The following is a 22405-nucleotide window of genomic DNA, read 5'->3' as shown; positions in this document are numbered from 1 at the left end:
GACTTAGTATGTTGCCACGGCCAACTGGGCTGACATCAATCAGTAGCGTGGATTTCTTTTTTGGGTCAAAATATGCTATTGTGGCATTCTGAATCAGTTGTGATTTCAGCTTGTCTGTGCCGACTGTTGCTCGAGCCCCAACACCAGGTGTGATCTTTTTGAGTTAGTTCACGCAGCGGCTGCAAAGTTGTTGTATAGTCTTTCATGAAGCGAGAAGTGTATGTCATCATTCTTAGCAGGCTGCGCACTTCAGAAATATTTTGAGGGGCTGCAAGATTTTTTATGGTAATTATTTTCCTTGGATCCGCAGAGATGCCTTTGTTTGAAAACACATAGCTGAAGAATTCTAATTCTGTCTTGCTGTACTCACATTTGTCTCCACTGAGGGTGAGGTTTGTCATTTGAACACAGCTTGCAGGCTGGTATTGTGTTCAGCACGTGATTTACCATATTCTATGATGTCATCACTCATGTTTTTAACATTCAGAATGCCATGAAGAACTTGTTGAATTGTGTTTTGAAATACCTCATTAGCTGAACTAATACCAAAATTCAGAAAAGTGTACCTCCAAAGGCCTGCATGAGTTGTGAATGTTGTGCTGTACCTTGAATCTGGATGATGTTCAAGTTGGTGTATCCTGCATTCAGATCCGGTTTTGTTAGCACAGCACCATTTCAAATGTCATGTATCAAATCATCCACAGTTGGGGTGAAATGATGTTCTCTCTGAATGGTGCAATGTCAGGATTCTTGGGTTTTGATGCAACGACTATAGGCGAAACCCAGGGTGTCGGACCGCTGACATTCACGTTGATGCCTTGTTGTTCAAGCTTTTTGACCTCAACTTTTTTCTGATGTGGAATGGAATTCTTCTGTGTGGTTGCACATTGGGGACTTGAGGAGTTTGACCGGACATTGCATAGATTATTTGAAGAAATCCGAGTTCCCTTGCAGTGTTGTAGCTCAGCAGAGAACCGGAGTTACTATCAATCACATAGAAAGGTTGGAATTTTCCTTTCAGTGGAAGTGGTGTGGACAATCCGTATGTTAATATTTTTGCACAGGTGGCTTTAACAAAATGTTGCATTCTAGTATGTTGTAGGCAGCATCATCCACAGTGGTTACACTTTGTAAATTCGGAAACAATGATAAATTCCACTGGTACTCCTGCAATTTTCACTTGGGACTGTGGTTGCAGTGAATGTCGGACTGTATGTATTACATATAAAAAGTCTTTGTCTGAGCTTGTCAGCATATCACGTTGTGACTTGTGTGCTACATCTTCTGCGTGTACTGTGTTCACTTTTTGTTTTGTATGTTGATATTTGTGTTTTGCCTGATATGAAGTGTTTGCTATATAACATTGTTACCTGCAACATTTTTGGGAAATGAATGAGCTTGTCACATGCTTTGCAGGTTTTCCCTGTTACTGGACAATTTCTTTGCCCTCCTTCTTGTGGAAAATGTCCCCCACAATTGTTGCATTTTGTGCTGTCAAAGGTTGTTTTTGTCTTGGAATGACTGTGTTTGCTTTTAATCAGGGCTTTCTTGTGTATTGCATTTGCTGAAAATTCTTTGAATGGTTTAGTACGTGTTGCTTTTATACCTGCTGCTTGTCAACCAGTGAAGTGGTTGGTCATTCAACATATACACCAATGACCAACCACTTCACTCACAATGCTGCCGTTTTATCTATGCGGACAATCTCTGCATCACTACCCAACAGGAGAACTTCCAGAAGATTGAGCCTATCTTGGAAAGTGCCCTACAAGAGATGACAACCTACTACAATAACAACCACCTGAAACCCAACCCATCAAAAACCCAACTATGCAGCTTCCATCTTAAAAATCGAGATGCGAAAAAAGAACTGAGCATCTCATGGGATGGATACAAACTCTCCAACCACCCTCACCCTGTGTACCTGGGAGTCACACTCGACAGGACACTCTCTTTTAAAACTCACCTTCAGAACACCAAAGCCAAGATCAACACTCGTAATAACATCCTGCGCAAACTGGTAAACTCAAAATGGGGCGCCGATCCACCAACTATCCAGGCAACTGCCCTAGCCCTGTGCTTCTCCACAGCCGAATACGCGTGCTCAAGCTGGAGCCGCTCCCACCATACCAAACTGATTGACACAGCCCTCAACGACACCTGCCGCATTATCACGGGGTGTATAAAGACAACGCCAGTCCCGTGCCTCTACGCCCTAGCTGGCATTGCCCCCCCCCCCCACATCAGACGATCCATCGTCGCTCAAGACGAGTAGAGAGCACAGGAGTTTGACACCAGACACCCCCTGCACGGACACATAGCACCCCCACCCTGTCTGAAATCGAGAGCCAGTTTCCTACTGACAGTCCCACCTCTCCAGACAACCAAAGAAATAGCAAGGACCAACATTTGGAAAGATGAATGGAACCAGCTAAACACACGAGTCCTGGACTGGATGGAGAGAGGAATCACCCCGACTGAATGTCTCGCCAGCGGGCACGACCTCCCATGGCCAACCTGGAAGACCCTCAACAGATTACGAGTGGAACAGGGCAGGTGCAAAGCACTTATGAAAACATGGAACCACCAGACAGACGACACATGTAGCTGCAGAGCAGTACAGACAATGCCCCATCTACTGGAGTGTGAAAACGCCCCTCAGTGCAGCGCCCAGGACCTGGCTGAACCGACTACATCAGCTGTGATCTGCGCCAGATATTGGCAGAACGACATCTGTGATTGCAACGGACTCGAAGAAGAAGAAGCTTGTCTGTCAGCTGTTTCTTGAACCCTTCCTGCATCCAGTAACTGTTGGAGCATCATCATCCTGTCTCTTAGTGTAATTTTGCAGAGATGTGTGGAGCTGCAGTTTTGGATTATCTGTGACTTGATTTCGTTGTTTGGTTTGCAAACTCACATTTTGTTGCCATTTGTCTCAATATAGTGTGGTCCAGCGTTTCATCATCATGTTGTCTTACTTGTCTGAAAATATACGTTTCATATTCAGGATTGGCTTTTGGGCAGAAAATACATCCAGTTTCCTTACTGCTGTAGCATAGTCATTTCCTGTTTCCAGAAATGTATCAAAAATGTTGAACACATCAGGCCCTGCATGATGTAATAAAAGTGCACTTTTCTGCTTGGCATCATAAACTTTGAATGCTGTAAGGAAATTATCGAAACCACTTTCAAATTTCTTCCATCTTGAGCCAACTGAGCTGGGTTCAGAGTGAAAATCGAACACTGGAAAATGTGGAAGAGTTGCCATATTTTGATCAGCACAATCCAGCAGCACGCACGCTGCTGTATTAGATGGCTGTTTTGTGTATTTTGTGCGATACTTACATGTGTAGTTGTTGTCCATTTATCACTCATTGCCAATTGTGCCTTTTCTTGTTGAAAGAAAAACAACTTAGACAGGAAAGGCAGTTTTATCTTGGCGTTTACTGATACATGTGTCTTATGGCATTGCACTCACTGTCCTGATCTACTGCGTATGTACATGCTTAAGTAATACAACTGAAACCGAACAGGACTTGTTGGAAGACACTAAACCGTCGATCATCTGATTGAGCTTGAAGGAGGGCCTGGAGGTGCTGCTCCTGTTCCTGACACATATCAAGCAGAGACTGATGTTGAGCTTGGTGTAGGGCACGGACTCCATGACGGCGTATCTTCCTCCCAAAATCCCGGGTTTCGGCACAACTGGAGCACAAACTCTTGTGTGTGTAAGGAGGAGGATGCGGGAGCCGGCTAAACAGTCTAACGTAAGTTTTATTCACACTTCTTTTTTACGAATGAAATTCACATGTGGTTTTCTTTTCAGCAGTAGCTCACAGGTTCGTTTCTCACTCTCCCCTCCGGCAGTCTGGACTACCCTTATATCCCTCATCAGCTCTCACTGTAACACAAAACAGCTGTTAGTGATCATTTCCCACAGGTGTCAGTCCTTACCACTCTTCCTCTCTTGGCCTCACTCTCCACAGATGTCGCTCTGCCATGCCCCCATCTCCACACTAATGTTCACCAAAAAATTCAAATTCTCTCATCCTTTACTTACCCTCATGCCATCCCAAATGTGTATAACTTTATTTTTTCTGCAGAACACAAATGAAGATATTGAAATGAATATCTCAGCTCTGTAGGTCTACTAAATGCAAGTGAATAGTGACCAGAAGTTTGAAGCTCCAAAAAGCATATAAAGGCAGTGTAAAAGTAATCCATATGACTACAGTAGTTAAATACATGTCTTCAGAAGCAATATAATAGGTGTGGGTGACAAACAGAGCAATATTTAAAAGTGAACTCTAATTTCACTTTCACATTCTGAATGTGAAAGCCAAGATTTATTGTAAAAAATAAAAAAAAAGGATTGAATTATAGATCTGTTTCTCAAGCTAACTAATTGCATCACTTCAGAAGACATATATTAAATCACTAGTCATTTTTACATTTACATTTATGCATTTGGCAGACGCTTTTATCCAAAGCGACTTACAGAGCCTTTATTACACCTTACTAGTCATATGGATTACTTTTATGCTGCCTTTATGTGATTTTTGGAGCTGAAAGGGCTGGTCACCATTCACTGGCATTGTGTGGACCCACGGAGTGGAGAAATTTTTCTAAATATCTTTGTTTGTGTTCTGCAAAAGATAGAAAGTCATACACATCTGGGTTAAATGAGAGTGAATAAAGCAAAGAAGCAATGAAGCTGGCAACATCCAAGTTGTATATTTCTGGGGCTGCTTGCTCCAGCTGAGCAACTTCCATTGAGACGAATGGTATTGCTAACGGAAAGCTCTCTCCACACTCTAAAAATACATTATTTCCAGTAAAAATATAGGCATTTTAAAACAAGATAAATGTACTTGAGAAGCAAAATAACATCAGATATTATGTCTTGTTTATAGAAAATTCCTCCAAAATGTAGTGTGGTTTATGCTTAAAATAATTATTTTTCAATGGGTTAAGAAAAATCTACTTAAAAAAATGTTCCACCCTTATTTTAAGCATACATCTTCTTAGATACCATCTTCTACCAGATCTTTTCAAATTTATTTGAAGATTAAAACTTTTTACTGGAAAACAATGCATATTATATATATATTATTATTATTTATTTTTTTGCAGTGCATGTGTATAAGATATCCTTGGTGAAAACATATATTAAAGTGCAGCTTACCATTACAGTTGCACATAATGTCCGTACAAGAAGGAAATAGGCAGGAAATAAGTCTACAAAGCAAATCCATTTGCTATTAAACATGGGAGACAGAGGGCTATATCACATTGCAGAGGTGAGAAGAGTTGTGGATGGAATTCTGACAGCTTGGTGCTTGTGCACCCTTTCACCCCCTCTGCATAATGAAGTGGTGATAAGTTTACCCCAGCCGAACAAAGCCCCAAGGGATTGATAATGAGGCCAGTTGTTAATTAATGTGGAGTTCTCCTGGGCTCTGTATGTTCTGTGAATCCCAATTAGGCTGAAGCTTTACAACATGTTGCACTTGATTTTCAGTTCACTTCAAAGCTCTGGCTCCTTCTTCTGTTTTCAGAGGGTCTGATTTCTCAAAGAATTTATTCTAAAGGGCACACTGCATCACACAGAGGAGAACGTGTTTGCCTTTGCTTATATGTAAAACCAGTGGCTCCACTGCTCACATGTCATATGTCAAATCTTTAAAAAAGAGACCTTTCTCCAAAACATCTTAGTGTGATGATTCCTTACCTTTATAAAGTCCCCATAGATTCATAGATTGTCAATACATTTAAATAATTATTTGTGATTAATTTTGGGATTACAGAACTTTTAAGAACTGCATGTTCTTCAATAAAAAACAGTTGTTGAAGGGAGTTGTTGAGAAATGCCAATTTACATGTACATATTATAATGTAACTTATCTTAAATCATTTTAATTAATCTTGTGGCCCCCTTGGAAATTTGCTGAGTCCCCCTAGTGGATCCGAGTCCCCTGGTTGAAAATCACTGATTTAGAAAGAGAGAGTCGGGGAATCACATCAATCAAAACCAGTGAGCAGCATCCACCTGGATGATTCAGTGGAAGGCATATTGCACTTGAACACCCTCCATTCACCAGCTTTCAGTGGAAAGTGGTTTAATTTATAATTTATTAGAGTCAAATGGGTACATTTGGCCTGGACAATGGGGTTACACCCCTAACCCAAAGGACAGTGCCTTTTTTAAGGTATAGCATCCAATTCACTACACTGGACTACACTACTGAGCACAGAGTGAGCACCACCTGGCCTCACTAACACCTCGCCAGCAGCAACCTTAGTTTGGCCTAGGTCTCCCATCCAGGTAGTAACCAGGCTCAACCCTGCTTTGCTTCAGTGGGAAACCATGCAAAAGTGGCATGGTCCAGACTCATTGCATTTTGAATTCAGCGACAGTAGGTCAAATGTTCCACTGCTGACATCAGTCCGTACTTACTGTAAATTTGTCAACAGGAAGGCATATTAATGCATAATGCATATTAGTTCTATTCACTAACCCAAACCCTAAACCTAAGCATCAGAGGAGTAAAAGTGTCATTTTAGAGCAAAAAAGCAACCTCTGCATCATGCATATCATTGTTTATGCAAATAAAATTATTTCTTAGTTGCCTTGGATCCAGAACCCATGCCTCGGAGGTCAGTAGCCCCACAGGAAAAGGTAAATGTATTTGATTTGATTAATAAATATCTGATGGGGGGTGGCCCTTTTCAGTAATTTTGGCAGAAAGGGGTCGTTTGCAGGGTACATTAACATTCGGAAGAAACATGTAGATTTCCCATGTGATCATATTGCATGGTGATAGCTGTTGGGTTACTGTTAGAGTAGATATAGATGCTTCTTTTAAGCAACACGTACTGTCAGGGTGACTGATCAAATCTATCTTTTTTCTGCACCTGATCTGTTTTCTTCCTGACCAAATGCTACATATCTATAATATGCTGAGGCCCTGCAGGGATTTACTTGGCCAAAGTTCTTATCATAACATTTTCATTTTATGGCAAATTAAGTGATTTCCACATATCCTATTGGCAATCTGTCAACCACACGCCACAGATCTTATTCTACAGCGTGTGCAGGTCTTGATGGCTTCAGAGTGCACCGCCGTCTTGCCTCATTTCTCTCATGGTCAGTAGGGGTAAGTCCTGCACTGCAGTAAAGCACCTCGAAGACTATGGACCATTAAAGTGCTATTGAGTTTCTGTCAAATCGCCAGCACCTACAATTCCTCACTGTCCCTCCTCTCAGCCCTCTCTCCATTATCAGACCCCTCCAGCCAGCATGGCTCAACATCGCCACAGACATAAGATTCCCATACTTTGAAAAAGTCTGCCTTTGTTTGGGCCATCTGAACCATGCTTTAGGTCTGTGTTGGGCAGGATGTGATATATCCTTTTGTTTCTTGGCCAGCCCATCACCATACATCAATAAAACTTTAGCCATTTTGTTCCTCTGGGAAAGATTGCAGACTCAACTCATATATATATATATTTGCTTGTGAAGACCCCTTTAGTAATTGAAACAGGTCACTGCATCAGAGTATCAAACAGACATTGAATCCTTCCAAGTAGGAAATGCCTTTTCCAGAGAGCAGGGTAAAGAAGATTGTGGCAGGGCTCAGGCTTAATCAGCCTTATTAGGGGACGGGTGTGCAAAATCACGACCCTGCCCCGCCCTCAGCCCTTCCACAAAGATCATTGCTTCAAAGTGTGTGCTGACCTGAGAAAAAAGCATAGTCACACACTCGAGTTATAACCACAGACAGTTTGGCATAGGTTTATGCATACATTTCAATTTAACTTCTGGTGTGTGTGTGTGTGTGTGTGTGTGTGTGTGTGTGTGTGTGTGTGTGTGTGTGTGTGTGTGTGTGTGTGTGTGTGTGTGTGTGTGTGTGTGTGTGTGTGCCAGAGCCTTACATGAGTTATTTAAATCAGAAAATCTCCACTGGCTCTTGATTTTATCAATTGTTTTTTCTATTTCTTAAGTTAACAAAAATATTTGGTTGGTTCACCCAAAAATTACAATTGTGCCATCCAACTCTCTTTTGTGAAACACAAGGAGAATTTTTGAGGAATGTTGATGCTGCACTTTCCCATTCTATTAAAGTGTATGGGGACTGAGGCTGCCTTATATTTGTATTCAAAGGAAGACTTTTCAATTTTGGGTGAATTGCCACTTTAAGTACACTTAAATGTGGATACATTTACATTCACTCAAAGAAATTTATGGTTAGACACTTTGTATTACTGGATGCAATGTTAGATTCATGGCAGTGGCAATGAAGCATAAAATGCATCAAGTGTCTCATCATGAATCCTTGCATTGTATACAAGTAAATAAACAGCAAAAATACAAAGTTTCTGTGAGGTGGTTCTTATGTCCCATGTATTCACCAATCTGAATAAATCTTACTAGAATTGCTTCTCTTTTGTAGGTGCTTATTGAAAATAAATAGGGGAACCGTCCTGTTTACTTCCGTAACCTCCATTTCCTGATGGAGGGAACGAGAAGTTTTGTCAATGTAGTGACACTACGAGTCACTCTTGAGAGCCCAAGACACCTCTGATCTTTGATAAAAGGCCAATGGGAATTGGCGAGTGATATTTGCATGCCCCTCCACAGGACCTACGGGTATAAAGGAGGGGACGTGCATACCGCTCATTAGATTTTGTGCTGAGGAGCCAAGAATAAGGTCCCGACCATTTCAGCGGGTAGTTCAGTGTTGTGGCAGGAGGGACACAATGTCTCGTTCCCTCCATCAGGGAACAGAGGTTAAGGAAGTAACCAGGATGTTCCCTATCTGTCACTCACTCGATGTTGTGACAACAGGGGTCCCCTACAAAAACGCCACAACTAGCTGAACTGGGTTACGTGGATTGGCAGTGCGAGACGGGCAGACTGCTGTGTGCCGCATAGCACCGGGCCGGCCCATAACTTCCATTTATGCTAGTGTGTTGAACAGCCCCTTTGGGGACGAGTGGACTACCCAAAGTATAGGGACAGGCTTGTCCTAGTCGTGCCTCTTTTCTCTATTTTTTTATTTTTCTCCCCAGAAAAAGAGAGAAAAGGGGCACGACTTGGAGGAGAGAATAAGGTCTTGTGGCAGGAGGGACACAGTAACCCAGTTCACAACTAGCTGAACTGGGTTACGTGGATCCTCCAGGGGCCTCTGCCCAAGGAAGACGGTTTGCTAACAGGGAAACATTTTTCAGCAGAATATATGTCACAAGGGGTTGCCTATGGGGAACCAGAGCATGCGGAGCGCCTGTCCCAGTACAGGGCATAGTTAGCACAAGTACTGGGCTGGCAGTGAGTTTTTCCGCAAACTCATCTGCTGCAGGGCTAGGAGGAAATCAACCAGGGAACACATTTGTGAACACTACTGGGAATCAACAACGCACATCTTCAGCTCAAGGGAGGTGAAAGGTGCTAGGCGCAAGCGATATACCCGGCCGGTCGACCCGTAATTACCCATTTGTTCCTGTTAAGACACAGGACGAGACCGGCTCAACCCGGAGATTGTAGACTTTTGAAAAGGTGTTGGGTGTAGCCCAGCCCACTGCTCTGCAAATGTCAGCTAGAGAGGCCCACTGGTCAGAGCCCATGAGGCTGCCACACTCCTGATGGAATGGGCTCGTAGCCCTGAAGGGGGCGGCACGAGCTGAACCTGGTAGACAACAGCTATGGCATCGATGATCCAGTGGGCGATCCTCTGTTTGGAGATAGCGCTTCCTTACCACTGACCACCAAAGCAGACAAAGAGCTGCTCAAAGATCTTAAAGCTCTGCGTGTGATGCAAATAGATGCGTAAAGCACGCACCGGACACAGCAACGCTAAGGCTGGGTCTGCCTCCTCCTGGGGCAGTGCTTGCAGGTTCACCACTTGGTCCCTGAACGGGGTTGTGGGAACCTTGGGCACGGGGTCTCAGGATCACGTGAGAGTAGCCCGGACCGAATTCCAGGCATGTTTCACTGACAGAGAACGCTTGCAGGTCCCCAACCCTCTTGATGGAGGTAAGCGCCGTCAGGAGGGCAGTCTTCAAGGAGAGTGCCTTAAGCTCTACTGACTCTAAGGGTTCGAAGGGAGCCCCTCGCTGGCCTTGCAGGACTACGGAGAGGTCCCATGAGGGAACGAAGCATGGTCTGGAGAGATTCAACCTCCTAGCGCCTCTCAGGAAATTGATGATCAGGTCGTGCTTTCCTAAAGACTTGCCGTCCACTGTGTTGTGGTGTGCAGCTATGGCAGCTACATACACCTTCAAGGTGGAGGGGGACGGCCGTCCCTAAAACCTCTCCTGCAGAAAGGAAAGCACTGAGCCTATTGTGCATCTCTGGGGGTCTCCGTGTCGGGAAGAACACCACTCAGCGAACAGTCGCCACTTCAAGGCATACAGGCACCTCATAGAGGGGGCCCTAGCCTGAGTCATGGTGTTATCAAAGATAAAAGCTCTCAAGAGTGACCCCTAGTGTCACTTCATCGACACAACATTGAGTGAGTGACAGATAGGAAACTATTGGAAAGAGCTGCACACCATTATGGCTGCGGATTATTTATAATGGTGCAACCATTAATAAATGATTGTCCTTATTGCATTACATGGCTCAATATCTTAACAAAACTCATTCACTCATGTTTAAATAAACTGAAATATAAGTGAAATAGTGGCACGCAACAAGGAGCATAGCCTTTTTGTCTAGGCAGGAGAATAGAGAGATTAATAAAGAGGATTAATCAGACATGACGTTCAAGCAAGATCTCCTCAGGCACTCCCTTGATCAAGAGTCTAAACCGTGAATCACACAACCTCCTGTTACTGTACTCCTCCTATATTTCATCAAAAGAACTCCAGTTCAGGCCTTTTCTTTTCCTTTAGGTGACGTGATCTATTATGGATATATTTGGGCAAACAACAAAGCCCCAAACATTTGTTTGGGCAGCTTGAAGCTATTCATTAGACCCTGCTGTCACTGGGCAATTAATTTATGTTCCTCATCCACATTCAATGTGCCTAGATAAATAAATAAAAAAGCTATTTATTTTATTTATGTTTATATTGTTAATAAAATATTGCATTTTTAGTAGTGATATCACATTTCAGTGAGTACTCAAATATTTCTGTCAATTAACTTTTTTAAAATTTATATAAATCTAAATGTCTTGTAGCTTTTTCATAAAACTGGACTTTTACTTATCTCCAAGTTCGTTGTGTACATTGTGTCTCATATGGTGTGACATTTTTAACAGTTTATTTACAAAATTTACATAAGTAAGCACATTTAAATGAATAATAATAAAAAACTTCGTAAAGAAATGTAAAAACTTTATATGTATTTATACTATTATTTCCTTATGTATACATTATTGTATTTATTTATTTTCATATTTATTTGGAAATAAAAAAGTATAAATATAAATACATTTATGCCAGATTTAAAATTTTCAATTATTTATTTCTATATATGCTTTTTGATTGTCATACCCATTTCTTTGCAGATTTTTATTTTATAATTTTTTTAAATGTAGGTCAGTTCGGTCCTCCATATAGATGCTGTTTAAGTGTTCTTACAGAAAAAAAAAACACATAAAGGCTTGTTTAGACAGATTATTAAAAACGAGTATGTAATATGATATGGTCCATATATGAACTACACAATTCTGTACCATAATTCATTTTATGTTGGAATTTTTAACGTTTTTACTGCTCTCAGTGTCAGCTGTTGTAATAACACTGAGCACTTTCATTGGAGCTCACAAATACCCAATTAGCATAGATTTGTATAACGAACACCCTAACATACCTAGGTCAAACCAATGCTCCAACGCTCTCCCCGACACAATATTGGATTGCCCCTCTGGCTTTACGAGGCAAGACCTCATTAGCGACCGGTCTGACATGACCTTTATGTTGAAGTGTCTGTAATGCTCTATAGCTATGCTCTAATCAACAAGGATTAATAGAGAACGGCTTAGGAAATTACTGCTGTGGTCCAGTGCAGCTGATGGATATGTCAGCTATTCTTATTAGCACCAGTGTCTTTCCTCCCATACATGGTTTAGGATACAATCTACATTGATTTTTCAATGGCCACCTTCAACACTGGCCACTCTATACCAAAGTGTAAGAGGGAGAAAGAGTACTGATCGTAAGGCAGGAGTATCCAGAGGAAAGTCTGACCCTCTTTGTCACAATTAAGCTACTAAGTGTTGTCTATATCGGGGTAAGTGCAGTGATCTGATAGAGGGAGAAATCAATGGTACTGTGTGTCACATGTGCAGGTGGCAGTTTTCTATAATTTACAACATACAACAGTCCAGGACTTCTAAACTAATTGGACAAGTGGTGTTACAAGAATTCTGATATTTTGAATAACATCACTGGGGCACATTGTTTGTAGCACTCTGCTTGTCTGTTTATCACTTACCAGACAGTCTGTCGGTCTGTGCATTTCTTGGCAACACATAGTGGTTGGTCCCACTTTGCTTTCTTTTGGAATTGTTTTCATCAGTGGAACACAAGGAGACAAAATAACTGGCCATATTGTATCTAATATGTAAGTTACTCAATATTAAAGCTGAAGTGTGTAATTTTCAACATAGTCTCATAGAATGAACATTACTATAACACATTTTTAGCAAATTGAGTTTTACATGTCACTTTCTACATTTTGCTGCAGATTCCTGTTGAAATGAAAACTAGTGGCGCTACAACAACTGCGTTTTATTCACTTTCACACAAATCATGACTACAATGGCTGATTATGACTTTATTAACTGTTGTCCTTTTTGCTCTATTACTCACACACTGCTACAGTAAGTTTTGTTATCAAAACACTTTTACTATAACGCATTTTTTTTAAAAAAAGGATACATTTTACACTTGTATTAAAGACCCACCAACATTTACTCATGCATTCCAACATGATTAGCTTCCGCGGAAGTGAAAGTGAAGCAAAAGTGCCATAGATGTGACACAAAATGACATGGTTGTTTCGGTAAGTGTGCTTGTCATGTTGAATTTGCTTTTAAAACACTATGGTTAGGTTTGCGCATTAGTAATGGTAAGGATGTCTGTTTTTATCACCTCTCATTTATCCTGTAGGACACTACTGGTTAGGTTTAGATTAAAGTTTTAGCTTAGGGAGGTACATTATACTCATTAAAACCTCCATCTAATATTCACCTTGAAAATATTTATTACAACATAATTTCACTCACTTTCGGTGCCCCCACTGGACATTTCACTGGGAAACTGCAGTCAAACGTATAATGAAGTACATCATTTTGGTTTGCAAAAAGTTTGCCATTGTCACGTAAATTTAATGAGTTCAGGTTGGTCATTTTGATCTAACAACATAGTAGAAAATAAATTTGATATGAGGATGCATTGCAATCTGTCAGTTCTTCCACCAACAGCAGTGATGGGGGTCAGATTATTTCACAAAGCGGAATATTTTCTTCCCAGAGTATTTCGATGTTATGTATCTTTTGTAATTGTATTCAGGCTTTGTTGCTATCTAAAACAAAACAAGATTTATGCCAATTGCAAGCACTCAAACATGCATACAAGAAGGAAATGAATGGCCATTTTCTCAAAGTTCAGCTCAAAGGCTGATTGTCATTTGTGCTATGGCTCAGAGGTGTGCTGAATGTTAATGCAAGAGTTGTTTTGAAACACAGTGGCTCAGCGGTGCAGAGCAGACACAGAGCCATGAAAAATACATGGAGCTCCGTGTGTACCTCCAGCTCCACTCATCAGAATTCCACTCCCATTCCAACTGGCCAACAAGCAGGTATATCAATTACATTTGCAGTTTGGGTGTTAGTGAGCGAGTGGGTATCCACTGAGCTTCATATGGCCACTCTCTTGAGACAAACTGCAAGGAATGCACACAATGGCCATTCAGAACTCCGCACTAAACAGTCACTTCAGGAATGAGGAAAATGCCCATCTTCTTGTGTTAATGGAGACTGAAGCTAGACAGGAGTGTTCCCCTTCTGTCACTCACTCGACGTTATGTCGAATGTAGTGACACAAGGGGTCTTTCTTGAGAGCCTCGCATACCTCTGGATTTGAGAAAAAGGCAATGAGAAATTGGCAGGTGGAATTTGCATGTCCCACTCCCAAACATACGGGTATAAAGCAAAGCGGACATGCTTCTATCAGTCAGATTTTTTCTTCAGAGCCGAGCGGTTGTGCAGCAGCAAGCTGAGTCTCACTACTGTTCCACTCACCTCTAACCAGAGCATTGCTGTTGGATCTACAAAGAGTTACCAGCGGCTTTCTGCCGCCCCCCACGTCGGTCATGAAGGCGATTTGGGGATGGCAGCGGGCTCGATTTCGTGGGGTACGTCCCCACACCTGTGCCCCGAGAACGCCGCCACCTGGCGGGATCATCTGGTACTCCCCTCCAAGGCCTGTAGGATGACTTCGTCACTGACCTCAAAAGCCTACAGCACCACTGGTCAGGGCGACATCCGGCCTGCATGCCATGGCCCTCCAGCAAGTCCACCAAGCCAAGGTACTTGAAGATCTGCTCTTGGGTAGCCCTGACCCCAACGTGCTGCAGGAAATACGCTCTGCCACTGACCTCATTCTCAGAGCCATGAAGGTCACAGCGTGGGCACTAGGGCAGGCAAAGGCCACCCTCGTGGTCCAGGAACATCACCGGTGGCTAAACCTGGTCGAGATCCGCAACATTGACAAAGTCTGCTTCCTCAACACACCTGTCACCCAGCTTCATCTCTTCGTCGACGACTTCGGACAGCAGTTTTCGGTGGAAAAGAGGCAGACAGAGGCAATCTCTCACATCATGAAGCGCCGCCGCCCCAGTGCATCCCGCGCCCCGTCTGCCTGCCGAGGGCATCCCCCTGCAGCTTCATCAGCCAGACAACAGGCAGCTCCACCTCAACCCGGCCCAGCTCTCAGCCCCAGCGTTGAGCACCTCGCAGGCGGCATACGACCCCCGTCTCCAGGACCCCCTCTAGGACCCGGAAGGCTCCTAAGCACTCCTGAGATGGAAGACCCAGGCAGTCAGATGTTCGCTAGTACCAAGTCCACACTGTCCCTCGGTGGAAGGCCGGGAGGTAAATCCTTATTTGCCTTATTTTCTTTTGACGCACCCAGCAGATGTCCAGACGTGTCTTGGTCACCACAGATGCCTCTCAACTGGGTTGGGGCATCATGTGCAAAGGGCACGCAGCCGCTGGCTCCTGGAGAGGGCCCCCGCTGCGTTGGCACATCAACTGCCTAAAGTTGCTGGCTGTATTCCTTGCCCTGCGGAGGTTTCTCCCACTGATTCGGGGCAAGCATCAAGACATTCTGTTCAGTCAGCACTACGATGGTAGCGTACATAAATCGCTACGGTGGCGTGCGCTCTCATCATGTGTCACAACTCACCTGCCATCTCCTCCTTTGGAGTCAGCAGCGACTCAGGTCGGGCCACGCCACCCATATCCCGGGCAACCTCAACACGGCAGTGGACACACTGTCGCGACAGGTCTCACTCAGTGGAGAGTGGAGGATCCACCTCCAGCTGATCTGGGACCTGTTCGGCATGGCAGAGGTAGACCTCTTTGCCTCCCAAGACAATTCCCAGTGCCCGCTCTGGTACTCCATAACAGAGGCCCCTCTGGGGAAAGACACGCTGGCACACAGCTGGCCCCTTAGAGGTGCCTGGAGACTGAATCCTCCCCGGCCAAGCCTGTTCCACTCCTGGGATCTCTCAGTGGTCCTCTCGGGCCTTCAGAGAACCCCCTCTCCTTGAAGACAACCCTCCTGATAGCGCTAGCTTCCATCAAGAGGGTTGGGGACCTGCATGTGTTCTCTGTCAGCAACACTTGCCTGGAGTTTGGACTGGCAAATACTCATGTCATCCTAAAACCACGACCGGGCTATGTGCCCAAGGTTCCTACGACCCCCTTCAGGGACCAGGTCATGAACCTGCAAGCATTGCCCTGGGAGGAGGCAGACCCAGCCTTTTCGTTGCTGTGTCCGGTACGTGCTTTGCATATCTATTTGGACCGCACGCAGAGCTTTAGATGTTCTGAGCAGCTCTTTGTCTGCTTTGGTGGACAGCAGAAAGGGAATGCTGTCTCCAAACAGAGGTTATCCCACTGGGTCATTGACACCATCTCCCTGGCCTACCAGACCCAGGCCGTCCTGCCCCCTGCCCCCTTGTGGATTTGAGAACACTCGACGAGAAGTGTGGCATCCTCGTGGGCACTGGCCAACCTAGCAGACATCTGCAGAGCAGTGGGCTGGGCAACACCCAATACCTCAAATCAAATCACTTTACTGTCACACTACCATGTACACAAGTGCAACAGTAGGTGAAAGTCTTGTGTGCAGTTCCGAGCAACATAGCAGTCATGACAGTGACGAGACATATACCAATTACAATAAACAACATATTTACACAACACAATTTACATATCAAATGTACACATACTTACACAACACAATAATAACATACAATGTACAGTAAACAATACACACAATATAGAATACACATACAATAAAAAAATAAAAATAAGAGTATATAAAAAATATATATACAGTAGATGTATTGTGGAGAATATAATTATGACAGTCCAGTGTGAGATATAAGATTAATAAAGTGCAGTGCTGATTATTGATCATGAGAGATCAACTGTTCAAAAGTCTAATTGTTTGGGGGAAGAAGCTGTCATGTAGTCGGCTGGTGCGGGTTCTGATGCTGCGATACGGCCTGCCTGATGGTAGAAGTGAGAGCAGCCCATGACTTGGTGGCTGGAGTCTCTGATGATCCTCTGAGCTTTTTTCACACACCACCTGTTATATATGTCCTGGAGGGAGGGAAGCTCAACTCCGATGAAGTGTCTGGCAGTTTGCACCACCCTTTGTGGACGGTGCTATTGCTGTACCAGGCGGTGATGCAGCCAGTCAGGATGCTCTCTACAGTACTGACGTAGAACCGTTTGAGGATGTGGTGGTTCATTCCAAACTTCCTCAGCCATCTCAACCTTTGCGAGATTGTATAATTTCAGGGTTGAGTTGGTCTCATCCTGTGTTTTATCAGGTCCGACCCAGTAGAACTCTGTAACACAGAACAACTGACCAGGTGTACCACTTGCACTCAGCACCTTTCCCCTCCACTGAGCGAACACGTGAGCTCTTATCCCAGGAGATCCCACTAACTAGGATCCCTGAATGACTCCTCCCTAGTCCTCTGGCCTGTGAATTCAGGGGAGGAATTTGCGACCAGACCCACTACAAGCTTCATGTGCTGGAGTAGAGCTCCACAGGCCTAATTCCCTCTTCAGGCAACTCCCTGTGATGTATTTTCCGCGGTATGGTCCCCCTGTTGGCGGACCCACGTCTCCCTTGGGCAGTCTCTCTGCCCCGGTCGTAGTGTTTGTAGAGCTCCTTCCTTACTAGGTAGGACCTACCACCACACCACTTCCACGTGTGGCTTGACAACTCATGTGACGTATTGGCCACATGTTACTTCCCCCCTCCACTAAACCTCCTATCAGAAGCTAATAGGCTAATTGTCTAAAGGCTTGACATCATTTTCTGGAATTTTCCAAGCTGCTTAAAGGAGACCTATTATGCCCCTTTTTACAAGATGTAATATAAGTCTCACATGTCCCCAGAATGTGTCTGTGAAGTTTCAGCACAAAATACCCCATGGATAATTTATTATATCATGTTGAAAATGTCTCTTTTTGGGTATAATCAAAAACACAAAGTTTTCATGTGTATCTCTTTAAATGCAAATGAGCTGCTGGTGCCAGCCCCCTTTCTTTACAGCTCGTGAACAGCATCAAAAAAAAAAGTCTGCTCTCTACCTCACATTACTTCAGGCGTATTTTTACAAACGACAAAATTTGATTTTTTTTTTATTGATATTTAGTTAAAAATGTACATAGTATTGCTAGCTAATGTTAATATAGCAAGTTTCACAGAAACTTCCAAAAAAAATTATATAAAAAGAAGCCGCTCCATTTCCCTTAAAAACAAAACTTGTCCACTGCGTCTTCAGTGGCTCTGATGCCGGGAGTACATGAAGACTCTTGTTCAATTTTACAGCCAACAACAGAACTCTTATGATGCTTACGAAGCTGAGACATTATTCTTCTCTCTATGATATTCTTCTACTAAACGATAGTTTGCTAATATTAAATATGTGGAGTGGTTATACAATTTTTAATGACTTCAACCTAAGTGTATGTAAACTTCTGATTTCAACTGTACATTTACAAGCTATTTAAGTGAGATCAAATTGCATGGAATTTCGACTGAATGAAGCAATTCTGAAGAGCCTGCTAGTCCACACATAAGCCCAAAGTGTCATAGAAGCGCCACAAAATGACGTGGTAGTGTTTTACATCTCACATTTGATTTTAATGACACTATCGTTTAGGTTTAAGATTTAGGGTAGGGAAGTTGGTTTTGTTAATTTATATTACGTTGTAACGAATGCTGGCAATGACAGGCAGACAAAGTCGATGGTGATGTGAAGAACCCAAGAGCAGTTTATTCATAAACGTGAAATCCAAAAACCGTAGACATGACATGACATCCAAACAATGTTACATAAACAATACATGACAAAGGACCATGGTAAACATGAGGGTTTAAATACAAGGACATGCATAAACACTTGACATAAACAACCAATGATGAGACTGAACTAAAACAAGATAACTAGATACTACAACATAAATTAATGACATGGCAAGACTGATAATGACTTAACAAGACAATAAACCAATGAAAACAAGACACATAAGCATGGAGGGAAAACCGGACATCACATGACCAGCAAACCACATGACATGAACAGGAACTAATCTTTCCAAATAAATGACATGAACACAAAACATGAACAACTGTAAACTTGACAGACGTGTAATGAACCAGATATTTTTTTTGTTGCAAAAACATTGACACAATCACCCAATGTTCGTTGCATTGGAGAAGGTACTCATGAACTGTGATGTCAGAACAAATAGCCCTTTGAGACATCAAGATAAAAAAAATGTAAATGAAACTTTGAAGAACATTGAAACTTGGAAGGACCTCCTTTCTCAGGGATGGTGCATCCTCTGGTATCCACGCCCAAACCTCTGGAATCTCCACGTCTGGCCCTTAGATGGGTCATGTTAGGATATGTCTCTGCGTGAGCATCTTGAACGGGTGTCTGTGTAACTCCTGGTTGAGAACTCGCAGGTCCAAGATTGGACGCAACCAACCACCTTTCTTAGGTACGATGAAGTAAGGGCTGTAGAAGCCCTTCTTCATCTCAGTTGGAGGGACAGGCTCTATCATGTCCTTGTGTAACAGGGTTGCGATTTCCGTCCGCAGGGTGTTGGCTTTCTCGCCATGCACCGAAGTTAAACGGATGGAGCTGAAGTGGGGGCGGGTGCCTGGCGAACAAAATCGCATTGCTGAGTCAGAAGGTCCTGGCCAGCCAGTGCGATGGTTTGGAAAGTGAAAGCCAAGCCCCCAAGTACCGTGCGAGGGGCAAACAGGAGGCAAATCACGTCCTGGGGTGCCTGTGCTGAAGGTAGTCTCAAAGCACTTACCTTGCTCTGCATACCCGGCAGGGGGCGGGTTGGTGACGGAGGAAGAGGTCCTGTGGAGATGTCCTCTGGACTTGTCAGAACCGGCCGGCCAGGGGTCTGCGCGTGATACAGTTGCTGGCGTGGTGGCGAGAGGTCTGCGTCCAGGATGCCGCTTATTCTTTGACTGTATCTGTTTGGTGCCGGGCCGCTGTGAGAACGGCATGTGTTTGCACCGGCTATGTGACCCAAGGAATGAGGAAATTGCTCTTTTATTGAAAATGTGGCAAAGAAAAAGAAGGAAACCAAGGATTCTCCAACTGCCCCTCCACCGGGGGATGGAGTGGTCTGTCTACCAGCTCAACACGAGCATCTCGTTCCTCGGGTTGTCTGTCTCAGGAACGTTTGGGAGCCTTGCAGGTCCTCAATGAGGTTCGGGAGGCGGGGGGGTGTTCGCCTCCTGCTGGGCGCTCTATGTGGTGGCTGAGAGCTGGGTCCGGTTTGAGTTGAAGCTGCAAGTTGCCTTTGAGCCGCAGGGGGATGCCCTCGGCGAGCAGACGAGTATTGTCTCAAGTTGGAACGGTGCCGAAGCATGATGTGCTGGATCGCCTCCATCTGCTTCTTTACTGCCAAGAAATGCTGGGTGAAGTCCTCAATGGTGTCACCGAATAGGCCGAACTGGGAGATGGGCACGTTGAGAGCATGCATCTCAACCATGTTCAGCCACAGATGTTGTTCCTGGACCACGAGGGTGGTCATCGCCTGTCCGAGTGCCCGTGCTGTGACCTTCATGGCCCGGAGTGCGAGGTCAGTTGCTGAGCGCAGTTACTGCTGCACGTCAGGATCAGGACTACCCAAGTGCAGATCTTTTAGAGCTTTTACCTGGTAAACTTGCAGGAGGGCCATGGTATGCAGGGCAGAGGCGGCCTGTCCAGTGGCACCGTAGGCTTTCGCCGTCAGGGATGATGTTGTTCTGCAGGCCTTAGAGGGACGTGTCGAGCGATGCCTCAAGGTGGCCGCGTTCTGTGGGCACGGGTGCATTGCAACCTCTTTGTCCACCTGGGGGACCTCCGTGCGCGTCAGCCTCAAACTGGGCAGGCCAACCCAAAGGTGACAGCCCAGTCGAGTCTTCCTTGTCAGACGCCGCGAGTCTCTCCGATGCAGCGCCGACATCATCATCCAGCCCAGGGGGTCCGAAGGAGACATCAGACTGGCTGTGGGGCGACCCAGACTGGCTGTGGGGCGACCCAGTCTCACCTCGGACAGGACGGAAGCAAACGAGCATGCTTGGGAGTGGGTGGTTTGTGGGGTTTTAAGCCATGCCTGCTGAACTCCCTAAATCGCCTCTATCGCCAGCCGGGTCGACCTCCATTCCGTGGGAGGAAGGCACGACGCAGGGGGTGGCTGGGGTGGTATTTCCTTTCAGAAAGGAAAGCCACATCCACAACGTTGCCATGGTCAAGTTCTCGCAGTGAAAACAAGAACCATCCACCAGCGCTGCATCGTGTCTCTGGGTCGCGATCACACAGAGGCAGCGCTGGTGGATGGTTCTTGTCTTATCTTGTAGCGCCTATGAAAGTCAGAGGCAGAGCGATATCTGCCGCATCCAGGAACTACACACAGGCGGAAGGGCATCCTCAAAAGATGAGTCTCTAAAAAGACTTTCAACACCAAATGTGTTACTCTTTTAGAGAAATGAATGCTCTTTTAGAGGATTTTTGCTCTTTTCGAAGCACCCAGGGGCATAGAAGAGAACACCGCTGGTAACACGGCGTAAGGTCCAACAGCAAAAGCTCTGTAGAGGTGAGTGGAACAGTCGTGAAACACCAGCTCACTGGACACACAACCGCTCAGCTCTGAAGAAAAAAATCAAACTAAACAGAGGCACGATTCCTTCCTTTTATACCCATATTTCCAGGGGAGGGACATAAAAATTCTGTTCGGCAATTCTCATTGGCCTTTTCTCAAAGCTCAGAGGCAACTGAGGCTCTCAAGATAGACCCCTAGTGTCACTTCTCTGACTCATAAAAATAATTGTGTCCTCATTAGGGCAATTTCTTTCATCGGTGTAAACTGGCAGCTTCCACAGCATAGGGGTTGAATACTTATGCAAGCTTTGTATTTCCCCACATAAAATCAATGTCACCTAACAATAATTGATTTTGAGTTCCAGTGTTTTAAAATAAAATTTCAAACAGAATAAAATTTCATTGCACCATTATTAATTTGAGAGAATTTGTCAGGGGTCTGAATACTTTTGCAAGGCACTGTATATATATATATTTACTTTTGAATAAATAAATCCCATTCAGTCAGACATTCACATACAGTCTAGTCACATAAATATTTAAACGTATCTGAAGCTCAAATTAGATCTGAAATTTCGCCTCTGCAGATGGTCGGAAATCCACACAGCCACCATGCAACACTGCCGTTTGTCAGTCTGTCATTTGCCGTATGCAGTGAAAAGGCGGCTTCAGTGCAGTAAGACGAAAGAAAATGATCTGTAAAAATGTAAATGAAATATTAAGGACCAACTGAAACCACACATACTGTATGTAAAAATCACATACTCCCGGTGTCCTTATAAACATGGAATAAACACAAAATTAATAAAACTATGCATACTATAAAAAAAACGTGTCTTGTGCAAATTACTTCAGTTACTTCGGGATCATGCTCCTTCATTTAGAATAATCAGGATTTATTACCATTAGAAAGCTATGTGCATACCTACCTGTTGTAAATTTGGACAAAATTGTTCATGATACATTTTCCTGTGCTTATAAGTAAGCAAACTCCACACAATGTGTAGTGCATTAGACTAATTGCTTCTCAAG

General features: G+C 44.1%; 1 protein-coding gene across 1 annotated transcript in view; it reads left to right on the top strand.

Moving 5' to 3' along the window:
- The window catches only part of LOC127649154 (netrin-G1-like), a 74786-nt gene that overhangs the window by 26511 nt on the left and 25870 nt on the right, over positions 1-22405 (top strand). The gene's annotated exons all lie outside the window — the stretch shown is intronic.

Source organism: Xyrauchen texanus, chromosome 9 (assembly GCF_025860055.1).
Source record: "Xyrauchen texanus isolate HMW12.3.18 chromosome 9, RBS_HiC_50CHRs, whole genome shotgun sequence".
NCBI lineage: Eukaryota > Metazoa > Chordata > Actinopteri > Cypriniformes > Catostomidae > Xyrauchen > Xyrauchen texanus.
The sequence above is the reverse complement of the archived record's forward strand: the minus strand, read 5'-3'. Positions and strand labels throughout refer to the sequence as shown.